Source organism: Rattus norvegicus, chromosome 7 (genome assembly GCF_036323735.1).
Source record: "Rattus norvegicus strain BN/NHsdMcwi chromosome 7, GRCr8, whole genome shotgun sequence".
Classification (NCBI taxonomy): domain Eukaryota; kingdom Metazoa; phylum Chordata; class Mammalia; order Rodentia; family Muridae; genus Rattus; species Rattus norvegicus.
The window spans coordinates 76522504-76550442 of NC_086025.1; positions in this window are offsets into that span (position 1 = coordinate 76522504).

The following is a 27939-nucleotide window of genomic DNA, read 5'->3' on the forward strand; positions in this document are numbered from 1 at the left end:
GTAGTCTACCTAGGGCAACAGCAGGAGCTCTCTTGCTCTTACTCTTCTCTGCTCTCTTGCCCTCTTCCCCTATCCCTTCTCTCCCCAACCCCCAACCCCTTCCCTCCAAGTGCTCATGGCCAGCCTTTACTCCTCCCCTCTTCTACTCTTCTTCTCTCATTACACCTCTCCAAGTGGAAATAAAAAGGCCAACAGAAGGGAACATGTAGGGATTAAACGGAGGGAAACCAGCAGATTTTTACAAATATTAAAATTTAAGAACTGGCTATATTGAGAGATACCACAGGCTAGTAAAAAGTATTTTTCATTCATGTATGTGACTGCCTTAGTGATACAACATTTAGTAGGAAATAAAATATAGACAGCATACATATTTATCAAAAGTTTCTTTAGGAATGTGGCTTTTAAGTTTTCACCTACATGAAATACTATCCATCTTTTAAATTGGAATCATAAAGATGAAATTTGAATGATTTCTTTAAAATATCTTAGAAAACCAAAACATAATGTATTAAAAACATTCAGAAAAGTACTTTTAACTAACATACAATTATTGTTTAAGTTCTAGCCATTAGATTGAGTTTAGAGTTTAAAAAAGTATTTATTCATCACAAGCATATTCCTTTTGCTTTTGTTTCAGCCAGGATTTCTATTGCTGTGGTAAAACACCATTACCTAAAGCAACACGGGAAGAAAAGGGTTTATTTTGATTTACAGCTCTTGGGTCACATTCCATCACCGATGGAACTCAAGGCAGAAATCAGGATTCAGGAACTGAAGCAGAGGCCATCGAGGATCGTTGCTTACTGGCTTGCCTCTCATGATTTGCTTAGCCCTACATGCTTAAAGAACCTAGGACTGCCTGCCCGGGACTGACACCACACAGTGAGCTGACCCCTCCCACGTTAATAACTAAGAAAATGCTCTATACTCTTGCCTGCAGGCATTCTTTGGAGGCAATTTCTCAGCTGAGGTTTCTCTTCCCAGATAACTCTACTTGTCTCAAGCGTTCAGGAAAAACCAACCAAGGCAGCTTCCTAGCTAAAAGGCTTTGCTGCAGTACAGGTCCTGTATCACCAAGTTCAGAAAACACAGAGGAAAGGACCATTAGATTGAAGTCTTTGAACTAAAATGAATCTTTGTTTCTGTCCAGTATTTTGTCATAATAGCAAAGAGACAACTTAGCATAGACAACCTGTTACAAGAAGTAAGGTCTTTCTGTGACTGTATAACCACATAGTTGAGAAGCCTCTGAAGTGGTTTGTGGGAAAAGTTTGGAAAAATTAAGGCACACCTTAACTGTTACATGAAGAGAGCTTAGAAAGCCAAATTCTGGTAGAAGTGTTGAGCTAAAAGCTGAGTTGAGGTTCTAGGAATGGCTGTCAAAGATGCATAAGGATCTCAGTTTGGATGCCTAGCATTTACGTTTTTAAAAAGCTACACACGATGGAACACACCTGTAATTCCAGTGCTTGAGCAGTGTGAAATATCTGTGAAGGAGAGCTGTAAGCAGCAGGCGGTCAGCACAGGAGAGAGGTCACCTGACCTGCCAATAACAACCTGTATCATTCAACCGCACGCTCCAATACTGAACATGAAGGTACAGAATTTGTTTTTTTTTTTTTAAGGTTTTTAGTATCTTTCTGTAGTTTGTGTATAGGGAAGTAGGCTTGGATTGGAGATCAGAAGATAACTTGTAAGAGATATTTTTTCTGCTATGTGTGTCCTGTGAATTGGACCCAGGCTGTGAGCTTCTGTGACAGGTGTCTTTACCCACTAAGCCACTTGTTAACCTGGGGCTAGAGAATTTAATATTTGACCTCCGTTGTAGTCTTGATATTGTGGGGATGTTCCCTCAATGTCACTGTATGTGGGAATCACTTAGCTACCTTTGTAAATTTTGCAGGTGTATAGATACACTAGCTTGCTTTGATTGTTCAGAGGAGGCTTTGTACTTGCACTTCTGAGCAGTAATGGAATTGCTATGACTCTGGGTACTCCTGAAGCTTAGCCTAATACATTATGGATGGACTAAGGACTTTGGCAGCAGAACATGGTTTTTGATATCAGGTTGACTTAAGATGCCTAACCTTGATGTCAACTGAACTGGATTAAGAGATTAGTGAAGTTCACCCCGTGTGTCTGCAAATCAGTTTCCAGAGTGTATTGTCTGAGGTGGGGGAGGGGAGCACCTTGAATGTGAATGACATTATCTAATGGGGTGGGAACCCAGACGGAATAAAATGGAAAGGAGGAACTCACCAGCACACTATATTCTCTTGGTTCCCGGGCTGTTGAGGGCTGAGAAGTTCTCTTGCACTATGCCCTTCTGCCATGATGTACTGTCTCAGTAAAGCAACAGAGAAATGAGTCAGGGACTGTGAATAGAGACCTCTGCAACTGTGAGCCAAAATAATTCCTTCCCTTTGAGTTGTTTGTGCCGGGTATTAGTCATGGTGAAGAAAATTCTCCTTAACACAGTAAGCTTGGATACATTTGTTTTAAAAATCTTTTGAATGCCCCGAGACACTGACTTTCTGTTATGTCTACCCTGGAGAACTTCAGTTCCTGTTTCCTTCCAGTCATCAAATGTGAAGAGATCCTACTACATACTAGATGATCAGCAATTGTTGGCATGGGACTCTGATGAAAACTGAGAACTGAAGGTGGGCTTGGATTTTACTGTTTATGTTAGTTTTGTTCTGAGGATGGACAATGAATGATAGTGGTTTTTGTAGCTCTGAACTAAGCCTGTGTTTCTTTTTTTTTTTTTTTTTGGTTCTTTTTTTCAGAGCTGGGGACCCAACCCAGGGCCTTGCGCTTCTTAGGGAAACGCTCTACCACTGAGCTAAATCCCCAGCCCCTAAGCCTGTGTTTCTTTTCTGCACAGTTCTTCTAGGGGTTGTATTGTAGGGGAAAATTCGAAAGCCTGTCTGTAGTTTATAGGACCCATTGTGATACAGATCAAATGTAGTCCCACACAGAAAATAGCTTACTGTGTATGAGCCCAAAGGTCTTTCTACAATTTTTCAATTCTGCCATTACGGCAAGGAAATCACCAAACATGCTACCTTAATATGTGATACAATCCCAAGAAGGTCTTTTTTTAAACAGATGCTAAAACAATTTATTAAACTAGGATCTCAACTTTTCATAGTAGTGACCTACATTCCTTGTTAGCACCATGATATTCCATTATATGCAACTTTGTTTTCAATATTCAGAATTTATGATACCCCACCATTTTAAAAGACTTTCTTATTTGCATTCTTTACTTGTACATCATTTATGGAATTTGAAAGTTCTCAATATATAGGAAGACTTGAACAACAAGAAACGTCTATTTATGTTGATTTCACATGCATAGTTTATTATTTTTCTTTTTTTAATTCATAGATTCTGATAAAGATGCTCATTTCCAATCTGCAGATGTTTTTCGATGCTAAATGCTTCAGCATTTGGATTTTACAGCATCTGGAAATGTTCTTTAAGAAAGGTATGTGAAACATTTTTGAAAAATCCACTTAATGCCATGAATATACATGTTGAAGATGATGTTTCTTTTTTTTTGTGAGAATAGCTCACAATATTTAATATGAAACCAGCTCTTAGAACTTCTATCTATATTAGACTATTCAGATTTGTCTTATTCATAACACTGTCAAATAGCTTAGCATGAAACCAAGAAAACAAAGAACACCTTTCTTTTTAGCACATCTATAAATGATGACATTACTTTATCCACTTAGCACACAGTTGTATGTAAGACTTGAAACATCGCTGAGGCTCAACAAAATTGCTAAACCTTTTTAGCAATGAAATGAATGAGATTAGCAGCACTGCAGTGGAACTCTGGATGAAATATCCTTTGGAAAAACACAAGACTGACCTATATTCAAGAGGTGGGAAGAAGTTAGACACAACTGTTCCACAAGAGGCTTGCATTTGGAAATGAGGCAAGGAGGCAGTTCATTACCATACTAAATGTTGCCTTCTGATCATCAGACATATATATATATATATATATATATATATATATATATATATATATATATATATATATGTAGTAGCTGTCTTCAGACACACTAGAAGAGGGCATCAGATCTCATTACAAATGGTTGCAAACCACTATGTGGTTGCTAGATTTGAGCTAAGGACCTCTGGAAGAGCATTGACTGCTCTTAACCACTGAGCCATCTCTCCAACCCCAGATCTTTATTTCTTAAAACAAATGATAAAATAAGATGTGGATTATTTTTGTAGACTGGGAATATAAACTACTGTCTCTATTTCATTTATTTTTGTCACACTCCGTGTGTGTGTGTGTGTGTGTGTGTGTGTGTGTGTGTGTGTGTGTGTACTGGCATGTGGACACATGTGGGCACATGTATGAAGGCCTGAGGTTTATGTTGCATGGCTTCCTCAATTACTCTTCACCTCTGTTATTAAGCTAGGATCTCTAACTGAACCTAGTACTCACTCCCCAATCCGGCTAGACTGGTAGGCCAGCAAGCTTTAGGGATGCCTCTGTGCACTTCTCTAGTGTCAGGATTACAAGTCAGACACTACACTCAGCTCTGTTACATTGGTTCTGGGTATCTGAACATATTCTTCATGAGTTCCTGTAACAGGATTACAAGTCAGACACTACACTCAGCTCTTTTACATTGGTTCTGGGTATCTGAACATATTCTTCATGAGTTCCTGTAACAGGGATTACAAGTCAGATATTATACTCAGCTCTTTTACATGGGTTCTGGGTATTCGAACATATGCTTCTCAGGGGTCCAGGTTAGTTGAGAGTGCTGGTCTTCCTATGGGGTTGACCTCCTCCTCAGCTGTTTCCAGCCTTCCCTAATTCAACCACAGGGATCACCACTTCAGTCCAATAGTTGGGTATAAGTATCTGCATCTGTCTCAGTCAGTTGCTTGTTGGACTTCTCAGCGGACAGCCATGCTAGGCTTCTCTCTGTTTTGGGTTGGTCACTGGACGGCCCAAAGTGGGATCCATACCAAGGGGAAGCTCTAAGACCTGACACTATTACTGGTACTGTGGTGTGCTTACAGAGAGGAGCACCATTTATTGAAGATTCTTTCTTTTGTCCATTGTATATTTTGGCTCCTTTGTTAAAGAACAAGTGTTCATATGTGTGTGGGTTTATTTCTGGGTCTTCAGTTCTATTCTGGGTCTTCAGATCTACTTGTCTATCTCTGTACCAATACCATGCAGTTTTTATCACTATTGCTCTATTATATAACCAGAGGTCGGGAACTGTGATTCCCCCAGAAGTTCTCTTACTGTTAAGAATTGTTTTTACTATCCTAGGCTTTTTGTTTTTCCATATGAAATTCAGAATCACTCTTTCTATGTCTGTGAAGAATTGTGTTGGAATTTTGATGGGGAATGCATTGAATCTGTAGATTGCTTTTGGTAGAATGGCTATTTTTACTATGTTAATCCTACTAATCCATGAGAATGGGAGATCTCTCTATTTTCTGAGGTCTGCTTTGATTTCTTTCTTTAGAGACTTGAAGTTCTTGTCATAAAGATCTTTCACTTGTTTGGTTAGAGTTATATCAAGGTATTTTATATTACTTGTGACTATTGTGAAAGGTATTTCCCTTTCTTTTTAAATACACACACATATATATGTATATATATATATATGTATATATATATATATATTCATGGTACTTCAGTCTAGGCAAATTTTTAAATTAAAAATTCAAGAGGAAGAATCTGAAGGAATAAATGATATTTAAGAAAGGCTAGAACTGATAACTTTTATCTCCTCTTAACATACGTTTTAAAACGTCAAGCTCATACTTTTACACAGAGTAAAAGCCACATACTTCCTTTCAAAAGTAACAAGGCAAAACATTTTAGGATGATGGAGTAGCCTAGGTATAGGAAAGAACTCCAATCTCAGACAAACATATTCTATCATCTGCAGACAGCCTTGTCCTGTAATAAGCAGCTGCAGGTTGAATAGAAAGTACTCTGTACAATAAAGAACTACAATACCAATTTGATTTCCACCTACAGAATTCACAAGAAAACAGTTCGACAGAATCAGTCATTAGAATCTAAGATAAGAAGTGGAATCTCATTTGTAGCCATGAAAAGACACGTTCTCCTTAGTTTATTGGTAATTGGTTTATTTTTCTCTTTAAAATGCAACTAAGCACAACTTATTTATTTGTAGAATTCTGAGGATTATTCAGCTGCCCCAAGTTTCTACCTTGTGGTCAAACACAGGACTTTCAGTATGCAAAAAACCAAACCAAACCAAACCAAACCAAAACCAAACCAACCAAACAAAATCTTCTTAGCTTCTTTTTAGTCAAATTCACATTTGTTTCCTCCATTCAAATCCTTGATTCTGTAAAACTAAGAAGAGCTCTGTTCTTTTGCCATTTGATTCTTGATAGTATTTTGTTTTGTTTTATTTTGGTTTGGTTTGGTTTGGTTTTTTGTTACCATTATTTGTTTGTTTTTTATGGAGTGACTTAGCTAGAAGGATGGTGAGCATTATGGAAAATTTAGATTTTATGTAATAAAGATAGTCACCTGGTAAAAGCCAGCTTACACACACATTTTTAAAGATTCAACTGTCAACCCTATGCTTGTACTGTTTTTTGAGTTCCAGAAGACAATTTAATAAGGTTGTTATAACTTGGCATCAAGCAGCACGCTGTACTTGAGTTGGGGAGTCCTAAGGGGAAGGGTGTGTTTAGCAAAGACAAGTATGTTGTACCTGAAGCATTTGAGAATAGAGAATGCAAAGGGCAGAGGTATTTCCAACATTACATTATACATATTTAACTTAGCTTTTAAGTAGAGTGATATTGCTTCTCATTCTAGCCCATTTCCAAACACCATGGACACGTAGAAGTTTATCATGAAACCCAATTTCAGAATTTTAGAATTGGGTCTTTAAAAGATCTGTCTTGAGATTTGGGGCACAGTGAGAGTTTAGAATGTGTAGAACGTTTTTCAGTCACTGTGTTGACTCTCTACCACACTGCTCTGAACAGGTGAGGTCAGCATGATGTGGAGGTGGGGGTGGGTGGGGAGAAAACCTACCCTGTTGAGTGTCTCTGTCTTCTTTCCAAGCATTAAGCAGACCCAACTCTGTTTCACTTCTAAAAGTACAGAGCTGTCAGATAGAAAAGAAAAACAAAGTACATGAAGTTTCTCTTAAGGTGTAGATGCAGGGTAGTGTTTCCTGTTTTGGCTCTTAAAATGTGCATTCATCATGGTACAAAAGAAATTTCATGGTACCATGGGGATTTATTGGCACAAGATATAATATGGCACAGAGGTACCACTCCTGTCAGCAGAGTTATGTCTAATAGATGATAAAGCAAATACACAACAGGCTTCTGACACATGATGTGCAGAGTCTGACAAAGAGGGGAGGGGAAGTTTGAAAAGAAAAGCAAGAAAACAGAACAGAGAAAGAAATATGTTTGCTGCTTGACCTCAACCTTGCTTAATTATAGAAATCAGAAAAATCATACAGTTAAAAGAAAGCAGACATCACAGCACAGACTTAGACTTTTGGCTAGAAGATGAGAGGTACTTTTTTTTTTTGAGAAGAGAGATCAGCTAGAAGGTATAGAAGAAAAATGAAGTTAAAGAACTGCCTAGTCTCAGAGGATTCTGGGAGGATCGTTCATTGGATGACCTTAAAATATCAAATTTGTAGGTCTTTAGTGATAAATTCTTACCACTCCTAGTACCTTTGAACACGAATCTTCCTGAAAAATAAATGCAGAAACCTGTGTTTGATGATTAAAAGTTCAGTCTTGAAAATTCAACCTTATAATTCAGACCTTTTAACCCATGAAAAACACAGTTCTCACTATAAACAATAGTAGTGAAATACAACTGTTCTACCCAAATATGCAGCAATAAAATGGTTCCTAGTGACATTCTGCTACATCTATAGATCTATGCCTTATTCGGATAAGCTTTCTTTTGCAGTAGGTGGGAACAAATACAGAAACTGTGCAGAGAATGGGAGACCTTGGAATGCTCAGCCCTAAATCAAATTCCTCCCCTCAAGACTCGGGTAACCATGTGGAAGAGAAAAATGGAAGAGTATAAGAGAAAGAGGGGATGAAGGACACCGTAAAACAATACTTTGTAAATCGACATGATCCAAGTACTCTGAACTCACAGAGACTGAGGCAGTGTACACAGGGCCTGCCTGGGTCTGCATCACGCCCTTTGCATATATATTATGGCTTCTAGTTTAGTGTTTTTATGGGATTCCCAAGTGTATAAACAAGTGGCTCTTTGTTTCTTGTGCCTTTCTCTTGGGCTCTTTTCCTTCTGACACAGAAGAATCTATACAAGTTTTGTTTTCTTGCAGCAAAGGGATAATCTTGTGATATTTGTACATATGTCAACATACAGCAAATGAGTTTGTGAAGGAGGGCTATCTCCCCTATTTGTGCTTTTGTTTGGGGATGGAATGCAAACATAAATAATTGAGCAATTAATTTGCAGGAAATATGGTTAATCTGCCAGTATAGATGTTATACTTGTAAAGGCTTAGGCCTTCCATGCTTATAAAAACTTTATATTAACTTTAAAAAATGTTCCTGGCTAAGGAGCAGAATTTTCAAGAAAACACAACAATGTTGTCCAAAGGCTTGTTAATTTCCATATGGGCCTCTGGGGCTTCATTCATTTAGGAGATGGTTACTGTGTGCCAGGCATAATTCAAAGTATTGGCAATACAAAGAGAATGTGATGGACATGGGTCTTATTATTAAATATCCATTGTCTGAGCTCCCAAACTCTTAGACAAGCTTGAATCTGGTTATAATTTAATATAATTAGAAAAAATTCCTTAGTATAAATCTAGATTGTTGCTGAAATTATTTGTAATTGAAAAGGACTGGTGATATACTTCTAGTCTGGACCAACAACCCATTTAAAAATCATTCGTAGTTGTAGATAAATCAGATTTTCTAATTTATGCATGATGTGGTGCAATAGAACATATTTTTATAGATCTACAACAGCAGCATTGGAGAGAGAGGCCTGCAAGAAAAACACAATTTTAAATTTTGCTTTTTATTTCTAAACTGGGTTTCTGTCATAACTCTGAAAAGGCATCACCATGTAAATTATCATTAAATAGCTCTGGCATAATTTATGTTAAGAGGTTTTGGCCTGTTTATGTACCCTAGAATTTGCTAAAATTAGTAATATGATATTCCATATTTAGCAAACCTACAGAGCAATGAATAAGGACTCATGTCTATTGGGGAGCACAGTTTGTTTAAATTCTTTTTGTGGCATTCATGAAATGCAAGGGACTTCCAACTCAAAATCTGCACTATTAGGTTGAAAGTTCTACTCTGAACCAAACCAGATGGTGATCAGCTCTATTCCTATTATCAGCTCAGTGCAGGGATGGTTACCAGACCTTACTTGCATTGTTAACATTTGGAATAGATTAGCAGCAGTTAGGCTGAAATGAGAAACCTTCATTTTACTAAAAGGTTCAGAGCATATCATATTATAAAATCTGAAAGACTAGTAAGAAAAATTATGAGGGAGTCCACTGTCTACCTTGGTTTCTTCTTGAAGGAGGTTTTATTTCCCGTTCTAAAAGAATGTTGATGTGGAGTATTATGGAGTTAAGGTCTATAAGAACTTCAACCCCTGAGGTGCCCACTGCATAATTTGCTGAATTTATCTCTATAGTCATGATCAATACAGGTGTTGAGCAACAAGAGGATTGCTTACACTTTAGGAGGCATTTTCTTTGCAAGAAGTCTGCACATAACACAGACACACATACCTGTACTACGTAATACACATACATACATGTGCACACATACAGACACACATAACACATACATGAACATACCATACACATGTGCCACATGCCTACAAACCGCAAACATTTATACACAGAATCACACCTGCTTCACACACACACACACACACACACACACACACGCATGCCAGACACATACTCATATACACCCATGTACCACACATATATTCACATACCAATACATGCATGTGTACACACACCACACATACATAAACATACATAACTCACACATAAATACCTCCAATACACACTACATACACCACACAAATAAATGAACATACCACACATACATACATAGCCACACACATATACTATATACATACAGCATACACAAATATACACCATGCACACTAAACACACACATGCACAAAACACAAATACCATACACCACACACACACACACACACACACACACACACACGCACACTAAAACCCATGTATAAGTTCAGAATTCCACTTAGTCACTAAGATGCATAAAACACTTCAACTGCTAGAATTTTCATGTGGATTTATATATTTGGCTGAGTGCTTTGATTTGTGAGGAATATGTCTTCCCTTCACCTTTAACAATTTTATTTATATATTAGCTAATATATATGAATTGAACATATTAAAGGGTGTAATTTTCGGGGCTGGGGATTTAGCTCACTGGTAGAGCGCTTACCTAGGAAGCACAAGGCCCTGGGTTCAGTCCCCAGCTCCGAAAAAAAAAAAAAAAAAAAGGGTGTAATTTTCAGCACATGCATGAAGTGTGCACAGATCCAATGACAGTAATTTCACAATGTCCCTGTGTTTGGCATTTTTAAATTTCTTTTTGAGATCTTCACAAAATTCAGACTAGATTATTTTAAACTGTAGTTATCCCACTGTGTTGTGGAATATCAGAAGTTATTGTTTTTATCTAAATATGGTATTATACAGGAATAGCTAAGTGTAGAGTCAATTCAAATGTTATTGGATAACAGGACAAAGGAAATGGAATACATATTACATGTGCATATACACATATGAATATTCTACAAAGTGTGTTCACACAGAACACAATTTATATAACAATGGGGAAAACCGGGGGATTTCATAAACTGGAGGGTATCAAGTTAAATAAGCCACACAGAATACAAAAACACCACATATTCGTTTCTCATATGTGGGCGCTAAAAATATCCAACCGATGTGTAGAATGACAACCAAAGTGTAGAATGGTGTGAATTAGATCCAGAGAGCACGAAGAAACAGATAAAAGGAAGCTGAGTAATAGCAGCAATCATTCTTATGCAGCATTTATGGCTCAAATCCATTCCCAGGCTGCATAGCATTAGGGCAAGTCTTTTACCTCTAATTTGTGCATAGCTGGCATCAAATTAAGGGACATGGGAAGATGTTGTCTTAGAGGTATCCTTGTCAGGATTAGTTTGAAATAGGCATACAAACTAAGTGATATTCTGTTTCACTACAGTAACAGAACACTGAGAGGTCACAAAATCAAGCAGTAGGTGAGGAAACTAGATGTGAGGAACACGGTATGGCTGGGATGTAGGTGTCAGCATCCTTTCTTACTATGATTGCTGCAGGAACAGGTAGAATACCCACTTTCTCTGACCAAATGGTGGCACAGAAAGAGCAGATCTCACCCTTATTCAAGAGAGCAAAACAGCTGGCTAGAAAACACTACAGAGAGAGGCCAACTGATTTTGTGTGCTGTTTATTCTTTACCTAAGGTCTTGTTTCAAGGATCATTGAAAAAATGGCCTGTTTATTGGTGTGATAGGACCTATAAACTTCTTTTTAGCTGTGTATTTTTTGGAGCCATTTGTACTCCGCAGTAGGAAGGGTGAAAGTAATGTGTAATTGTAGACGATAGTGAGTACGTGTGTCTACTTTAGCAGAATTTTGGGGTAAGATAGTCAGGAATGCAACCAATGAGATGGCCAAAGATCTGGAACAGAGGAAGAGAAGAAGAAGAGACATAGAACAAAAATGGAAAGGGAGAGCGAAAGGTTGAAATGGAGACTATTGAGGTAATTATTTAAAAAGTGGTCCCTTCTGACCTGTTCTAGTGCTGGCACCTGTGGGGCCACATGGCACTATGGGGTACTGTTATCTCAGTGGCTCCACGCTGTCCCCAAGTATTCTTTGATCCATGAACCATTCCAACATGGCACCTTAGCATGCTGGTCCCTAGAGTTACTTCCGGCACCCGTGGGGCCACATGGAACTAACCATAATTTATCTCTGGTTAGTATCTCTTCTGGCAGCTCTGCCCTAGCTGCAAACTCTCTGGTTCCAGCTACCTGGTAAAATCAAGACTCAACAAACTGCAACCCAACCATCAGATTTATATGTTAAATTCTCAATCCACAACACATCCACACAATAAACTCACAACCAATTGACAAGGATATAAACCGCCCACCTAGATAAGATAAATTGACCTATAGAAATCCATCCCTTAAGGAATATTCATAACAACCTGTATCTATGTGGAGATGCGTGGCGAGGATCGTTTACATCTGCCTTTATGTTGTCTCTCCTCCCTCTTCTGCTTCTCTCTCTCCTAAACCTCTGTTCCCACCACCCTTCCTTCTGGTCCAGTGACAGACCTCGTTTTTATCTTGTGTCTGCTTTCACCTGAGTAATGACACCAACCTACACATCCCCCTTTCTGTCTAATTTACAAAAATCTTTTCTCTCAAATGGAAGCTGAGCACAACCATTATCATCTATAATCTATAAATCATAAAATACACCTAACACCCAGTCCAACATTTTATCAGTTAAACAGAACATGTAGTTAAACAGCCTGGGTAGGCTATGAGACTGTAACTAGTTTCAACCCCGTCAGAAATCTGAGAATGGCCAATATTATCTGAAAGATAGGAAGCCTAACACGGCTTCCTGAACTGGATCAGGGGAAGAGGCAGTTGTCTGCTGACACAGTCCTCTGTCCCCAACATGAAGGAGAACCAATCTTCAGCCTCCTGGCCCAGGAGTCTGACAGACCTTAGTGACACAGGAATAAGGATCAGCTCATTGTGTCTCTGCAGAGCTGAGCTGTCCTAACCTGTAAATTGTGTCCTCTCAAGGACAGTACAGATCTGTGGGAGAAACAGGCAGTCTCTGCCCAGTGGCCACCGAGCCACCATGCACCTCATCTGGAGGGAGGGAAGCTCAGCTGCTTCTTCGTGTCCACAGTGGGGACCGGTTAGGGGCAGTTACGTCTCAGCAGTGACTAAATAACGTTAAATGTCACATTTGTGGGTTTCTGACATCTGTGAAAACCATCTCACTATGTAAACAATCTGGACTGTTGTCCATTAACTATCTTAATAAATTATCTTGGAAACTCTTCAACAGTAAACTTAGAGCCACGGATTTGTGATCTGGCCCTTAGCTCACAGGTTTAATCGTCTCAGATGAGTTTTCTAATAGCGGTAAAGACTGGGTATAAGCCTTGTATACTTAAATGTGTTGTATAGGCACAATGTCTATATATGAGAGTAACAATATTAATTTTAATTTTAAATCAATAAGAAATTCATATCAAAGAAAATCTAAACTTAGATCAAATAAATTCTGTACCAATTTAAAAGATTATAACTTTGGCTTAGTAACAAATATAAGGGTTTCTACCAAATGAGATTGTGGCTGTACAATCAATTTGAGCTAATTCCTCCCTGTTAAAGTATGACCATTTCTAACTTCTCTAGAAAGACAACCTTAGAATAACCACTTTCAGCTTCCCAAAGTTTAGAGAATTGGAGTGATGACTCTTCGATAACTTCCTCAAGCTGTACATGGGCATTGAGATATCCTTGGTGGGAGGGGATGGGAAAATGGGTGAGTTGTAGCCTGATGTCTGTCCTGACTGGACCTGGTTGAAAGTCCCTGAGATCAGGAATCCAAGCAGGCCAGTTCAGCATTCTGATGATGAGCTTCACAAAAAGCTGTATATTCTGCGATATACAAATCTCAAAACAAATTTTAGTGTCATAAAGATACCTTTTGTTTGATTCTCTTGAATCTAGTTTTTCAGGAAGTCTACCTCTATCAAATCTGATCAATATAACTCTGGAAGATGTCCAGAACCTAATCACCCTTTTTAAAAACACAAGACAAAAACTTTCTCCCAAAATACTGTGTTCTTTAGTATATAACCAAAAAAGCTTGTATCTTGTATTCTCTCCCAGAGAAATAATATAACCACAAGACTCAAAATCACACCCATTATGAAAATTAAAACAATTTAAGAAACTGAAGTAAACTAAACAAACTTGTACGAGCCTGTTAGGCCTTTTTAATCTGTCATGTCAGGAAATCAATTTGAAATTCTCATGGAGCCCACATTAAGAGAATCTGAGCCTCCTGCTGTGCTAATTTTAAAAATAACCACAAACCCTCACTAGCGGGCATCACTGAGCCATATGGCATAGCAGGGGAATTCATAAAACAATTTAATCAAACTTTTATTAGTACCAATACCAATAAGAAGGAAGCAACTTGTCAAATCAGGGCTTTAGCCCAATATACATCTATCCGTTAAGCTCTCTACCTGGAGTGACTTTTAGTTATTAATAACTTCTATAATGCATGTCTGTATTCACTCTGCCTGGTGGATGACTTCTGTTTTATAATAACTTTTATAACTGGCAAATATCACCACCCTCTCCTTGGAGTCAGTGACTAACAGGCAGCTTGTCTAACCAGGATTTTAGCCCAATGTTCCTGTGGAGCCCACGTTAAGAGAATATGGGTATCCTGATGACTTAATAAAGCATTTTTATACCATCTTTAAAACAAATAAACCAAACCTAACTTAAATCATTGACCAAACAACCTTTGTTAAAGAGGCAGGCAGCTTCTAATCTCTACCTCTGTGTTCAGGGCAGCCTGCACTTTTCACAGCAGGGGACATAGGGCCTGCAAGCAGGCTGCCTCTGTGTTTCTTTTAAGGTTCCACTCTTGCTACATCACATGATGCAACATGGCACTGGCTCTCTCAGAAAACAAAACGTTCTCACGCTGAGATGGAGATGGAGAAGGATGACCCAGATCCGGGTGGTCTTGAATGGCCTTAGGTAGTTATGTATATTTTTTAAGGGATGGATTTCTATAGGTACATTTATCTTACCTAGGTGGGTGATTTATAGCTTTATCAATTGGTGGTAAGTTTATTGTGTGGATGTATTGTGGATTGAGAATTTAACCTATAAATCTGATTGTTAAGTTACAGTTTCTTGAGTCATGACTTCACCAGGTAGTTGGGAGTTTATACTTTAATTACCAGGGGCTGGTTGTTGGGAAGGTGGGCAGAGTCAGTGGACGGGAGTCGTGATACGTCAGCCCCATGCTAGACTTCTAGAGCCCTGATTTTACCAGAGAGTTCATGATTAGTAGAAAGCCACCGAGAGAGATATTAGCCAGAGGTGAATTATAGATAGTTCCATATGGCCCCACGGGTGCCGGGACTAATTCTAGGGACCAGTATGGCAAGGTGCCCCGCTGGAATGGCCTGAGTCAGAGAGTACTTGGGGGCAGCGTGGAGCCGCTGAGATAAAAGTACCCTGCAGTGCCATGTGTCCCTACAGGTGCTGGCACTAGTGTGGGATGAAAGGTTACCAGTTCTTTAATATTTACCGCAACAGGAGACAGACAGGGAGACTGAGAAAGAAGGAGATAAAAGGAAACAGGCATTGAAAGCTGCAAAACATGCCAGTTTACCTTTCTAGAAACACTTCAGTACTTATTTGTTTTTTTTTTTATCATGACATACAGCTTTTTACTTTCCTCCTGTTTGTCTCTTTAAAAAAAAAAAACTCTAATCATTTTTTTACAGTCCAGTCATTATCTCCCTCCCAGTTCGCCTTCCCACAGTTCCTCATCCCATTCCTCCTTCCCCTGCCTCCAAGAGGATGTCCTTATCCCACCCCACCCAACCAGGCCTCCCTACTCCCGGGACCTCAAATCTTTAAAGGGTTAGGTGCTGCTTCTCTCACTGAGGCCAGACCAGGTAGTTCTGTGCTGTATATGTGCTGGGTGGGGTGGGGGTGGGGGTCGGACCAGCTCATGTATGCTGCCTGGTTGGTGGCTCAGTGTCTGAGAGATCTCAGGGGTCCAGATTAGTTGAGACTGCTGGTCTTCCTATCGGGTTGCCCTCCTCTTCAACTTCTTCCTGCCTTTCCCTAATTCACCCACAGAGGTCCCTGGCTTCTGTCCATTGGTTGGATATAAGTATCTGCATCTGTCACAGACAGCTGCTTGTTGAGTCTCTCAGGACAGACATGCGAGGCTCCTCTCTCCACATTATAGTATCAGTAATAGTGTCAGGCCTTGGGGCCTTCCCTTGAGATGGATCCCAATTTGGGCCTGTCGCTGGACCTCCTTTCCCTCAGCCTCTTCTCTGTTTTTGTCCCCGAAGTTCTTTTAGACAGAAACAACTCCGAGTCAGAGTTTTTGACTGTGGGATGGCAACCCCATCCCTCCACTTGATGCCCTGTCTTTCTACTGGAGATGGAGAGTTCCCTTTCCTTACTCTTGGGCATTTCATCTAAGGTCCTCTCCCTTTGAGTCCTGCGAGCCTCTCACCTCACAGATCACACTTCAGTACTTTTAACTGGAAATGTGACAGGATCTGTGGATTACAACTGTGTCTTTTCAGAGTAGAAGAAGAAATTTTAGAAGTCAGAAGAAATAAGGACCAAATAGGAGTTTATTTTCAATAGATAAGGCCAGAGATAATTTTTGAATTATATGATCCTTTAAACACTTTTTTCCTATTCATATTTATATGTACTTATGTCTATAGCAATATGTATTTTAGAAAAATTACATACTATGTAAAGCATTTGACTTTTACAATATTAAAAGCATCACAGAATTTGATTTTACACACACACACATATGCACACACACACACACTCACACACACACATACATGCACACACACATGCATACACACACACACACACACACACACAGAGTGTTGGAACCTCATACATTCTTATCAAGCATTCTTTCACCAATCTACACTCACAGTCCCGCACATTAAGTCTTAATGGCTATATAACATTTCCTCAATAGGTAATATAAGCTTATTGAGCTATCTCATTGTGAGCAACATTTGACTTTTCAGTATTTCAATAGATATTGCTTTACGGATTAACATTATACATAGATCTCTGCCCACACACATGACAATTTCACTATGATCTTCCTAGAACTTGAATTTCTAGGTGAGAGGGTAACTCGAATTCATAAATTTCATCATGTATCACTGCATTGAAGTGGCGACAGTTCAAATTCCTTTGGCTTCATGACTGTCACTCAGGGGGATTAGGATGAGTTACATATGACAAGGCCATGCTCCTCTCCTCAAGTATGTTATGTGTATTCTTGTGATATAACCATGTATCAGTTGCTTCTCTTGTGTTAGATTATCAGAGGTAAAAGCTAGAAGAGGGAAGGACTCATTAAGCTTGAATGTTATGTTCACTCTGTAATTAAAAGTAGATAATAGATTTGTATTTTGTATTTATTAGGAACACAAATAACAATAGATAAAAGTTTCTCCAGTCAATCACCTGCTGATTCATCCATCTTTCCAACACGTACATTTGATAGCTGTGAAAAAGCTGTTCTATGGCCTCAAGGATTGTACATTTAAAATAGACCTTTGTGTTAATTTCTATTCTATTGCTGTGAAGACAGATCATGATAAAGGCAACCCATTAGAAAAAACATTTAATGAGGGTTTGCTTACAGCTTCAGAAGGTTAGCAGATAATCATCATAGTAAGAAGTAGCCAGGCATGATACCAGAGCTCTGAGAGAGAGAGAGAGGGGGGGGGGAGGGAGAGAGAGAGAGACTAACTTTGGGATGGACTTTTGAAGCCTCAAAGCCCTCCTCTAGTGTCTTAGAGGTTTCCTGCTATGAACAGACACCATGACCAAGTCATGTCTTATAAAGAACAACATTTAATTGGGGCTGGCTTACATGTTCAGAGGTTCAGTCCATTATCATATTGTGGGAAGCATGGCAGTATCTAGGCAAGCATGGTACAGGTAGAGCTGAGGGTTCTGTGTCTTAATCTGAAGGCTGCTAATGGAAGATTGGCTTCCAGAAAGCTAGGATGAAGGTCTTAAAGCCCACAGTCACAGTGACACACCTACTCCAATAAGGCCACACATCCTAATAGTGCCACTCCCTGGACCGAATTTCATATTGGATGATGCTGGCTCTGGGCTTCTGGTGAATTGCCTTTGTTATATTGCAATATGTGCCTTGTATTCTAGTTTCTCCAGGGATTTTATGGTGAGTGATGTTGGACTTTGTCAAAGGCTCTTTCTGCATCTAAAGAGATGATCATGTTGTGGTTTTGCTGTTTAGTCTTTTTATGTGGTAGGTTCTGCTTATTTATTTATGTATATTGAATCATTCTTGCACATTTGGGATGAAGCCAACTTGACTATTGTGGGTAATCCTTTTGATATGTTCTTGAATTCTGTTTGCAAGTATTTTATTGAGAATTTTTGCATTTATATTTATCAAGGATATTGGTCTGTAATTTTCTTTTTGAGTTGAGTCTTTGTGTGGTTTTTGTATCATGGTTAATAGATAACCAAGTTCATAAGACATTTTCAAAATGTTCTCCTACTTTCTATCTTGCAGAATAATTTAAGTAATATTGTTATTTCTTCAAAAGTTTGGTAGAATGCTGCACTGAATCCATCTGTCCTTAGCTCTTTTTTGTTAGAGGTTTTAATTAATGTTGCTATTTCACTACAGACTACTGGTCTGTTTAAATTGTTTATTTCATCTATATTTACTTTGGTAGGTTCTATTCATGAAGAAATTTGGTGGGATATAGGATTTTTAACATGTGATGTTATGATTCTCTTAATTCCCTGATGTCTGTCACAATGTCTTCCTTTCATCTCTCATTTTATTGATTTATATCTTCTTGGTGTATCTTTGGGATAATTTGGCTAAAGGTTTGCCAGTCTTTTTTATTTTTTTAAACAAGCAAACAAAGACACTTTTTGTTTCAATGATTCTTGGTAATTTCTATTTGTTTCTATCTCGTGGATTTTAGCTCTGGATTTCATTATTTCTTGCCACTTACTGTTTCTGAATATTATTTGTAGAAATTGCTAGCTTGTCATTAAGTTATTAATATGAGATGTTTCCTGTCTTTGTTCTGTAGGCACTAAATTGTATGAACTTGCCTCTTAGAAATGCATTCATTGTGTCCTATAAGTCTGGATGTGTTGTAATTTCATTTTCATTCGATTCTACAAAGTTTTGACATTCCTTCTTGGTTTCTGTTTTGACCAAATTTTTATTCAACAGTAATTTTGTTCAGCTTCCATGAATTTGTATTCTTTCTGCATTTTTTATTGTTGATTTATTAATTCCTGTTCTTTTCCTGTGTTGCTGTGCCCGTCCCATACCTCTTTTGATGAACTGCTCTGTGATTATTTCTTCTTTGTGTTCCCTTGGGTGTAATTAGCCGTCTCTTCAGACTAAAATTTTTCTTCTTATACCTTTTGTAGAACTGTATTTGAGAACAGAAATTGTTTACATGTTTTTATCATGAAATATTTTTATGTCTTCAATGATGTTCATAGAAAAATTTTATTGGATATGGTAATTTGGGAGGGCATCTATGGTCTTTAAGAGTTTGTAGAATATCTGTCTAGGTCCTTCTGTATTTTAGAATATCCATTGAAAAGTGTTATTTTAATTGGCCTGCCTTTATATAGGGCTTTGGTCTTATTTTCTGTATCCTTTATTTATTATTAATTATATTATTATATTTTGTTATATACATTTAGCATTTTAATTATCAGTTTTTGAGTCCTTTTTATCTCTCCGGTCCTATAAGTTTTATATTTTATCTTGTACCTTGATAGGCATCTCTTTCTTTTGAACTTGGCAACAACCCAGCCAAGTGTGGCAGATATATTTCCATAGTAGATAGTGGTTCTGTAGTTTGGCAGGTAGTCATCAAAGAAGGGAAGTAGGATTGTAAGAAAAGGCTGAAAGGGTTAACAGGAGAATTTGTAGTAGGCTGTAGTCTACTCCACCACAGGGCAGTCCTAGGGAAGAACAGAAACACTGCTCTGTGCTCCAGGGGTGGGAAAGTGCAGTCTGAGATGTGGGGAAATCCAGAACTGGCTCTGGAGCCCCCAAGCCTGCAAAAAGGCTGGGGACTCGGGGTTCTCAAATGCTTTGACATCCAGCTGCTACTGCTGGGAGTTATGGAAGAGAAGAGGACTAAATAGGGATCCTGTGGGTGGGCTGGGACCAGCAGGTAGCCTGGGCTGGTGGGTGAAGGGAAGCTCTGGCATGTCCCAGCCGAGGATTGACCAGAGTTTGGCGAAGGTAGACTTGCTGGTAGCTGTGGCTGGGAGTGCAGAGAGGTCTTTTATGAGAGAATTGATCTGTAGCTCTGTAGGTGAAGGCAAAGGCAAAGGCGAAGGCCTTCTCCATGGCTCCCCACGGTGAATATTAATGAAAGATTCATGGTTCTAAACAGTTTATTGGTGCATGGTGGAAAATGGATGCATAAAACCATAGCCCTTCCTCAGGGTAGCCCTGAGATTAAATACCGTTTGCGGGGAGGAATGTCTGGGAAGGGAAGCTTATTGGCAAAGCCCTCTCAGCCTCTAGGTACCTCAGCATGGAGAACTCTGTTTTGGGCCTACGTGACCATAGGACACATTTCTTTATGTGAGGAGTATGGCACATGTTCCAGGCCCTGAGTCTGGCAGGGAGCTGGTAGTCACCTAAGCCTCAGGTGTGTGCCCACCTGAGTTTCCTGTCTCAACCTGTTCTACCTTACCGAACTTCCTGTCATGGTTTTATGTCCCACAGGACTCTGTGTCCAAACCATGAAGCTGAGTCCTAAGGGGATCAAAGTGAGCTGGGAGGAGTGCCTCAGATGGGCAGGCAGCATCAACTTTCAGACTACAATGCAGTCTAAAATGGAGGCGGTTAAAGGTAAAGTTAGCCTAAGTCCTAGCCAATTGACAACCGTAGGTTTCTGGAAGAGAGAGCGAGAGGTTCGATAGATTAGCAACGAGTCTAGAGGAATGGTAATGGATTAGACAGAATGGCTAAAAGGGACAGCAAGGAAGAACAAGGGGAACCCTGGGACTATAACATGAGGTCGAATCTCATGGTTGAAGACCTCTTTAATCATTCAGTAGTATTTGGCACAGATTCCTGGGCTAAAATATATGCTATGGTTCTGTAGTCTGACTGGTAAGAGTCAAGGAGCTTAAAATGTGTTTATTTTAAAAATTTTGTAGTTGCATAAAAACAATAATGCACATATGTTGAAAGAAAAATATTTTCATTTTAATTGTAACCACTGTTACTTGCTCTGGTGCCCTAGGTACTTCTCAGACACTGGAATAAGATTGGATGCCAGGACCTTCATTTCCTGTTCTACTTTGATGCTCAACACTTGCTTTTGATTCCATAACCACCAGAATTCAGTGTGGAAATGACACGACATTTTCAAAAGGAATGTATATGACCTAATGTTAAATTGGTATATATTAGCTTGAAAGAGCTCTTCACACAATGGCTGATGGATCTCAAGTATTAGTGCATTTCCAAATATTTTATCATATCACACAGTACGAGTGAGCTTCTGAGGATACTCATCCATGTTCTTAGTAATTAGCAGAGCAGAGGCTTGTTCTGGCTCTGAATTTTATTGCATCATGCTATGTGTCATAAGATTTGTGGGATTAAGGTTTTCACAGCTTCCTCTCCCCATGACCCTTCCTAGGTTTCAAGCAAAATTGAAATTACTATTTTTCAAAACATGTGGAACTGCTTGAAAGTCATGAAAATGATTTTAAGTCATGTCTACATTTTTTTCTTTTTAGGATTTAAAGCACACCTCCTAGTCTGAGCAGAGATTAAATAACTTTACAATGGCCTTAAAATGGCTCCAAGAAGGACTGTTTAAAGTTTAAAATCACGACAGTAAATTTCACATTAACTTGTAATTATTTTACAGCTCATTTTTAATGTGACTTGAAGCAAGAGCCACATATCACTTTTCTCCAGCTGTCAGGACAGTCTCTATAAATGCAACCTTCTTCACCAGCTGCTGCCTCATTCGGCATGGGCCACACTGGAAAACATCCAGTTCTTCCTGTGTATAATTTCTAAATCTCAACAGACCCATGCAAAAATGAAACATAACTATAATCTTTCATGTCGGTCATAGTTTTATTTAATTATCTGAAACTTGACCTGATAAATAGTGCAATCAGAAGACTTGGAATTTCACAGTAACTACTTCCACACCATTTCTGCTCTCTTCTAATGTGAAACAGGTCTTGAAAATTTAGCTCTAAATTATGTAAACTCTTAATCAATGATTAAGAATCTTCAAGTTGCTTTTTTGCTTTGTATGGTGGTGCCTAAATGTCAATAAATTTCAACCCAGTCAAATGAAATTTTTGCTTGTATACTTCTTGGGACTCTATTTTAGCCTAAAATTATTGAAGTGATGAAAGATTAGTAGTTGGAGCTAAGAAATAATAAATCATTACAAAGGAAATTTCTTTTCAAAGAAAAAGTCACTGAACATAAAATTAAAAACACATTTATATTGTGTCCACGAATGAGGGCACGGTTCAGAAAGACTTCTGACTAGTGGAAAACCTTTCCCCATTTCAAAACAAATTTATCAGCAAGTAGGAATAAGTTAACATTAGTGGAATATCTTATAAATGTCAAGAATTTTATATTATTGTATGGCCTGAATCTTAAACATACCAAGGAAAGTTTGCATTTTGTGGATGGAAAATGATAGGTGACTGATTAAACAAACCTCCCAACTTCTTAAGTGAATAGCCAAGTGAAGCCATGTGCTGCCTTCAGGTAAAGACTCCCGTGGTAAGGACCTGGGTATAAACATAGTTGCATATGAAAAGAGGCTATTCAGTTTTATTGGCAAACTATTTAGTTCAAATATAAAATGTGATATGAAAATTTCTAGGACCCAGTTAGTGCTAACTGTGATTATTGACATTTATTGAGCCACCTATCAACTATATTTTTTTGTCTCTGTAACAAAATACACAAGCAAAACAACTTAAACACAGAAATATTTACTTTGACTTTGGATTAAACATTTTAAGAGGTGTTGTTTCATTTTGATAGGGAGTAGAGTGGAGAACAGGAGCTCACCTTACAGTGGGGGGGAGAGAGAGAGAGAGAGAGAGAGAGAGAGAGAGAGAGAGAGAGAGAGAGAGAGGGGGAGGGGAGTCAGAGGAGGGATGAGGAAGGGAAGAAAGGAGGAAGAAGTTCATTTAGAGCTGGTCTTCCCTGGTTAGTGATTTGTTTCAGGAAATACCCTCATGGACACACTCAGAAGTGTCTTTTATTCATCCCCATATCTCGCTTCAATCAAATTCACAACCAAGATTAAGGAGCTCAAATTGTGTAACTTCTATACAGTTTCTAAAAGTGATTTGTTTAGTTCTTTTGTTGTTCTATAGCACAGATCTTAAAGATGGGGTGGGTGAGAATCTATAATACAGAGAAAAGATGTTTATCCTGGAGCCCAGTAGCACTGTGTTTGTATCTTCTATTTGCTATTTTTTTTTTATTAACTTGAGTATTTCTTATATACATTTCGAGTGTTATTCCCTTTCCCGGTTTCCGGGCAAACATCTCCCTCCCCCCTCCCCTTCCTTATGGGTGTTCCCCTCCCCAACCTCCCCCCATTGCCGCCCTCCCCCCAACAGTCTAGTTCACTGGGGGTTCAGTCTTAGCAGGACCCAGGGCTTCCCCTTCCACTGGTGCTCTTATTAGGATATTCATTGCTACCTATGAGGTCAGAGTCCAGGGTCAGTCCATGTATAGTCTTTAGGTAGTGGCTTAGTCCCTGGAAGCTCTGGTTGTTTGGCATTGTTGTACATATGGGGTCTCAAGCCCCTTCAAGCTCTTCCAGTTCTTTCTCTGATTCCTTCAACGGGGGTCCTATTCTCAGTTCAGTGGTTTGCTGCTGGCATTCGCCTCTGTATTTGCTGTATTCTGGCTGTGTCTCTCAGGAGCGATCTACATCTGGCTCCTGTCGGTCTGCACTTCTTTGCTTCATCCATCTTGTCTAATTGGGTGGCTGTATATGTATGGGCCACATGTGGGGCAGGCTCTGAATGGGTGTTCCTTCAGTCTCTGTTTTAATCTTTGCCTCTCTCTTCCCTGCCAAGGGTATTCTTGTTCCCCTTTTAAAGAAGGAGTGAAGCATTCACATTTTGATCATCCATCTTGAGTTTCATTTGTTCTAGGCGTCTAGGGTAATTCAAGCATTTGAGCTAATAGCCACTTATCAATGAGTGCATACCATGTATGTCTTTCTGTGATTGAGTTAGCTCACTCAGGATGATATTTTCCAGTTCCAACCATTTGCCTACAAATTTCATAAAGTCATTGTTTTTGATAGCTGAGTAATATTCCATTGTGTAGATGTACCACATTTTCTGTATCCATTACTCTGTTGAAGGGCATCTGGGTTCTTTCCAGCTTCTGGCTATTATAAATAAGGCTGCGATGAACATAGTGGAGCACGTGTCTTTTTTATATGTTGGGGCATCTTTTGGGTATATGTCCAAGAGAGGTATAGCTGGATCCTCAAGCAGTTCAATGTCCAATTTTCTGAGGAACCTCCAGACTGATTTCCAGAATGGTTGTACCAGTCTGCAACCCCACCAACAATGAAGGAGTGTTCCTCTTTCTCCGCATCCTCGCCAGCATTTGCTGTCACCTGAGTTTTTGATCTTAGCCATTCTCACTGGTGTGAGGTGAAATCTCAGGGTTGTTTTGATTTGCATTTCCCTTATGACTAAAGATGTTGAACATTTATTTAGGTGTTTCTCTGCGATTCGGCATTCCTCAGCTGTGAATTCTTTGTTTAGCTCTGAACCCCATTTTTAATAGGGTTAATTGTCTCCCTGCAGTCTAACTTCTTGAGTTCTTTGTATATTTTGGATATAAGGCCTCTATCTGTTGTAGGATTGGTAAAGATCTTTTCCCAATCTGTTGGTTGCCGTTTTGTCCTAACCACAGTGTCCTTTGCCTTACAGAAGCTTTGCAGTTTTATGAGATCCCATTTGTCGATTCTTGATCTTAGAGCATAAGCCATTGGTGTTTTGTTCAGGAAATTTTTTCCAGTGCCCATGTGTTCCAGATGCTTCCCTAGTTTTTCTTCTATTAGTTTGAGTGTGTCTGGTTTGATGTGGAGGTCCTTGATCCACTTGGACTTAAGCTTTGTACAGGGTGATAAGCATGGATCGATCTGCATTCTTCTACATGTTGCCCTCCAGTTGAACCAGCACCATTTGCTGAAAATGCTATCTTCTTTCCATTGGATGGTTTTGGCTCCTTTGTCAAAAATCAAGTGACCATAGGTGTGTGGCTTCATTTCTGGGTCTTCAATTCTATTCCATTGGTCTATCTGTCTGTCTCTGTACCAATACCATGCAGTTTTTATCACTATTGCTCTGTAATACTGCTTGAGTTCAGGGATAGTGATTCCCCCTGAAGTCCTTTTATTGTTGAGGATAGTTTTAGCTATCCTGGGCTTTTTGTTACTCCAGATGAATTTGAAAATTGTTCTGTCTAACTCTTTGAAGAATTGGATTGGTATTTTGATGGGGATTGCATTGAATCTGTAGATCGCTTTTGGTAAAATGGCCATTTTTACTATATTAATCCTGCCAATCCATGAGCATGGGATATCTTTCCATCTTCTGAGGTCTTCTTCAATTTCTTTCTTCAGTGTCTTGAAGTTCTTATTGTACAGATCTTTTACTTGCTTGGTTAAAGTCACACCGAGGTACTTTATATTTTTGGGTCTATTATGAAGGGTGTCGTTTCCCTAATTTCTTTCTCGGCTTGTTTCTCTTTTGTGTAGAGGAAGGCTACTGATTTATTTGAGTTAATTTTATACCCAGCCACTTTGCTGAAGTTGTTTATCAGCTTTAGTAGTTCTCTGGTGGAACTTTTGGGATCACTTAAATATACTATCATATCATCTGCAAATAGTGATATTTTGACTTCTTCTTTTCCGATCTGTATCCCCTTGACCTCCTTTTGTTGTCTGATTGCTCTGGCTAGAACTTCAAAAACTATATTGAATAAGTAGGGAGAGAGTGGGCAGCCTTGTGTAGTCCCTGATTTTAGTGGGATTGCTTCAAGTTTCTCTCCATTTAGTTTAATGTTAGCAACTGGTTTGCTGTATATGGCTTTTACTATGTTTAGGTATGGGCCTTGAATTCCTATTCTTTCCAGGACTTTTATCATGAAGGGGTGTTGAATTTTGTCAAATGCTTTCTCGGCATCTAGTGAAATGATCATGTGGTTTTGTTCTTTCAGTTTGTTTATATAATGGATCACGTTGATGGTTTTCCGTATATTAAACCATCCCTGCATGCCTGGGATGAAGCCTACTTGATCATGGTGGATGATTGTTTTGATGTGCTCTTGGATTCTGTTTGCCAGAATTTTATTGAGTATTTTTGCGTCGATATTCATAAGGGAAATTGGTCTGAAGTTCTCTTTCTTTGTTGGGTCTTTGTGTGGTTTAGGTATAGGAGTAATTGTGGCTTCATAGAAGGAATTCGGTAGTGCTCCATCTGTTTCAATTTTGTGGAATAGTTTGGATAATATTGGTATGAGGTCTTCTATTAAGGTCTGATAGAATTCTCCACTAAACCCGTCTGGACCCGGGCTCTTTTTGGTTGGGAGACCTTTAATGACTGCTTCTATTTCCTTAGGAGTTATGGGGTTGTTTAACTGGTTTATCTGTTCCTGATTTAACTTCGGTACCTGGTATCTGTCTAGGAAATTGTCCATTTCCTGCAGATTTTCAAGTTTTGTTGAATATAGGCTTTTATAGTAAGATCTGAGGATTTTTTGAATTTCCTCTGAATCTGTAGTTATGTCTCCCTTTTCATTTCTGATTTTGTTAATTTGGACACACTCTCTGTGTCCTCTTGTTAGTCTGGCTAAGGGTTTATCTATCTTGTTGATTTTCTCAAAGAACCAACTTTTGGTTCTGTTGATTCTTTCTATGGTCCTTTTTGTTTCTACTTGGTTGATTTCAGCTCTGAGTTTGATTATTTCCTGCCTTCTACTCCTCCTGGGTGTATTTTCTTCTTTTTTTTCTAGAGCTTTTAGGTGTGCTGTCAAGCTGCTGACATATGCTCTTTCCTGTTTCTTTCTGCAGGCACTCAGCGCTATGAGTTTTCCTCTTAGCACAGCTTTCATTGTGTCCCATAAGTTCGGGTATATTGTACCTTCATTTTCATTAAATTGTAAAAAGTGTTTAATTTCTTTCTTTATTTCTTCCTTGACCAGGTTATCATTGAATAGAGCATTGTTCAATTTCCATGTATTTGGACATTCTTCCCTTATTGTTATTGAAGAACAGTTTTAGGCTGTGGTGGGCTGATAGCACGCATTGGATTATATCTATCTTTCTGTACCTGTTGAGGCCCATTTTTTGACCGATTATATGGTCAATTTTGGAGAAAGTACCATGAGGAGCTGAGAAGAAGGTATATCCTTTTGCTTTAGGATAGAATGTTCTATAAATATCTGTTAAGTCCATTTGGCTCATGACTTCTCTTAGTCTGTCTACGTCTCTGTTTAATTTCTGTTTCCATGATCTGTCCATTGATGAGAGTGGGGTGTTGAAATCTCCTACTATTATTGTGTGAGTTGCAATGTGTGTTTTGAGCTTTAGTAAGGTTTCTTTTACATATGTAGGTGCCCTTGTATTTGGGGCCTAGATATTTAGGATTGAGAGTTCATCTTGGTGGATTTTTCTTTTGATGAATATGAAGTGTCCTTCCTTATCTTTTTTGATGACTTTTAATTGAAAATTGATTTTATCTGATATTAGAATGGCTACTCCAGCTTGCTTCTTCCGACCATTTGCTTGGAAAGTTGTTTTCCAGCCTTTCACTCTGAGGTAGTGTCTGTCTTTGTCTCTGAGGTGTGTTTCCTGTAGGCAGCAGAATGCAGGGTCCTCGTTGTGTATCCGGTT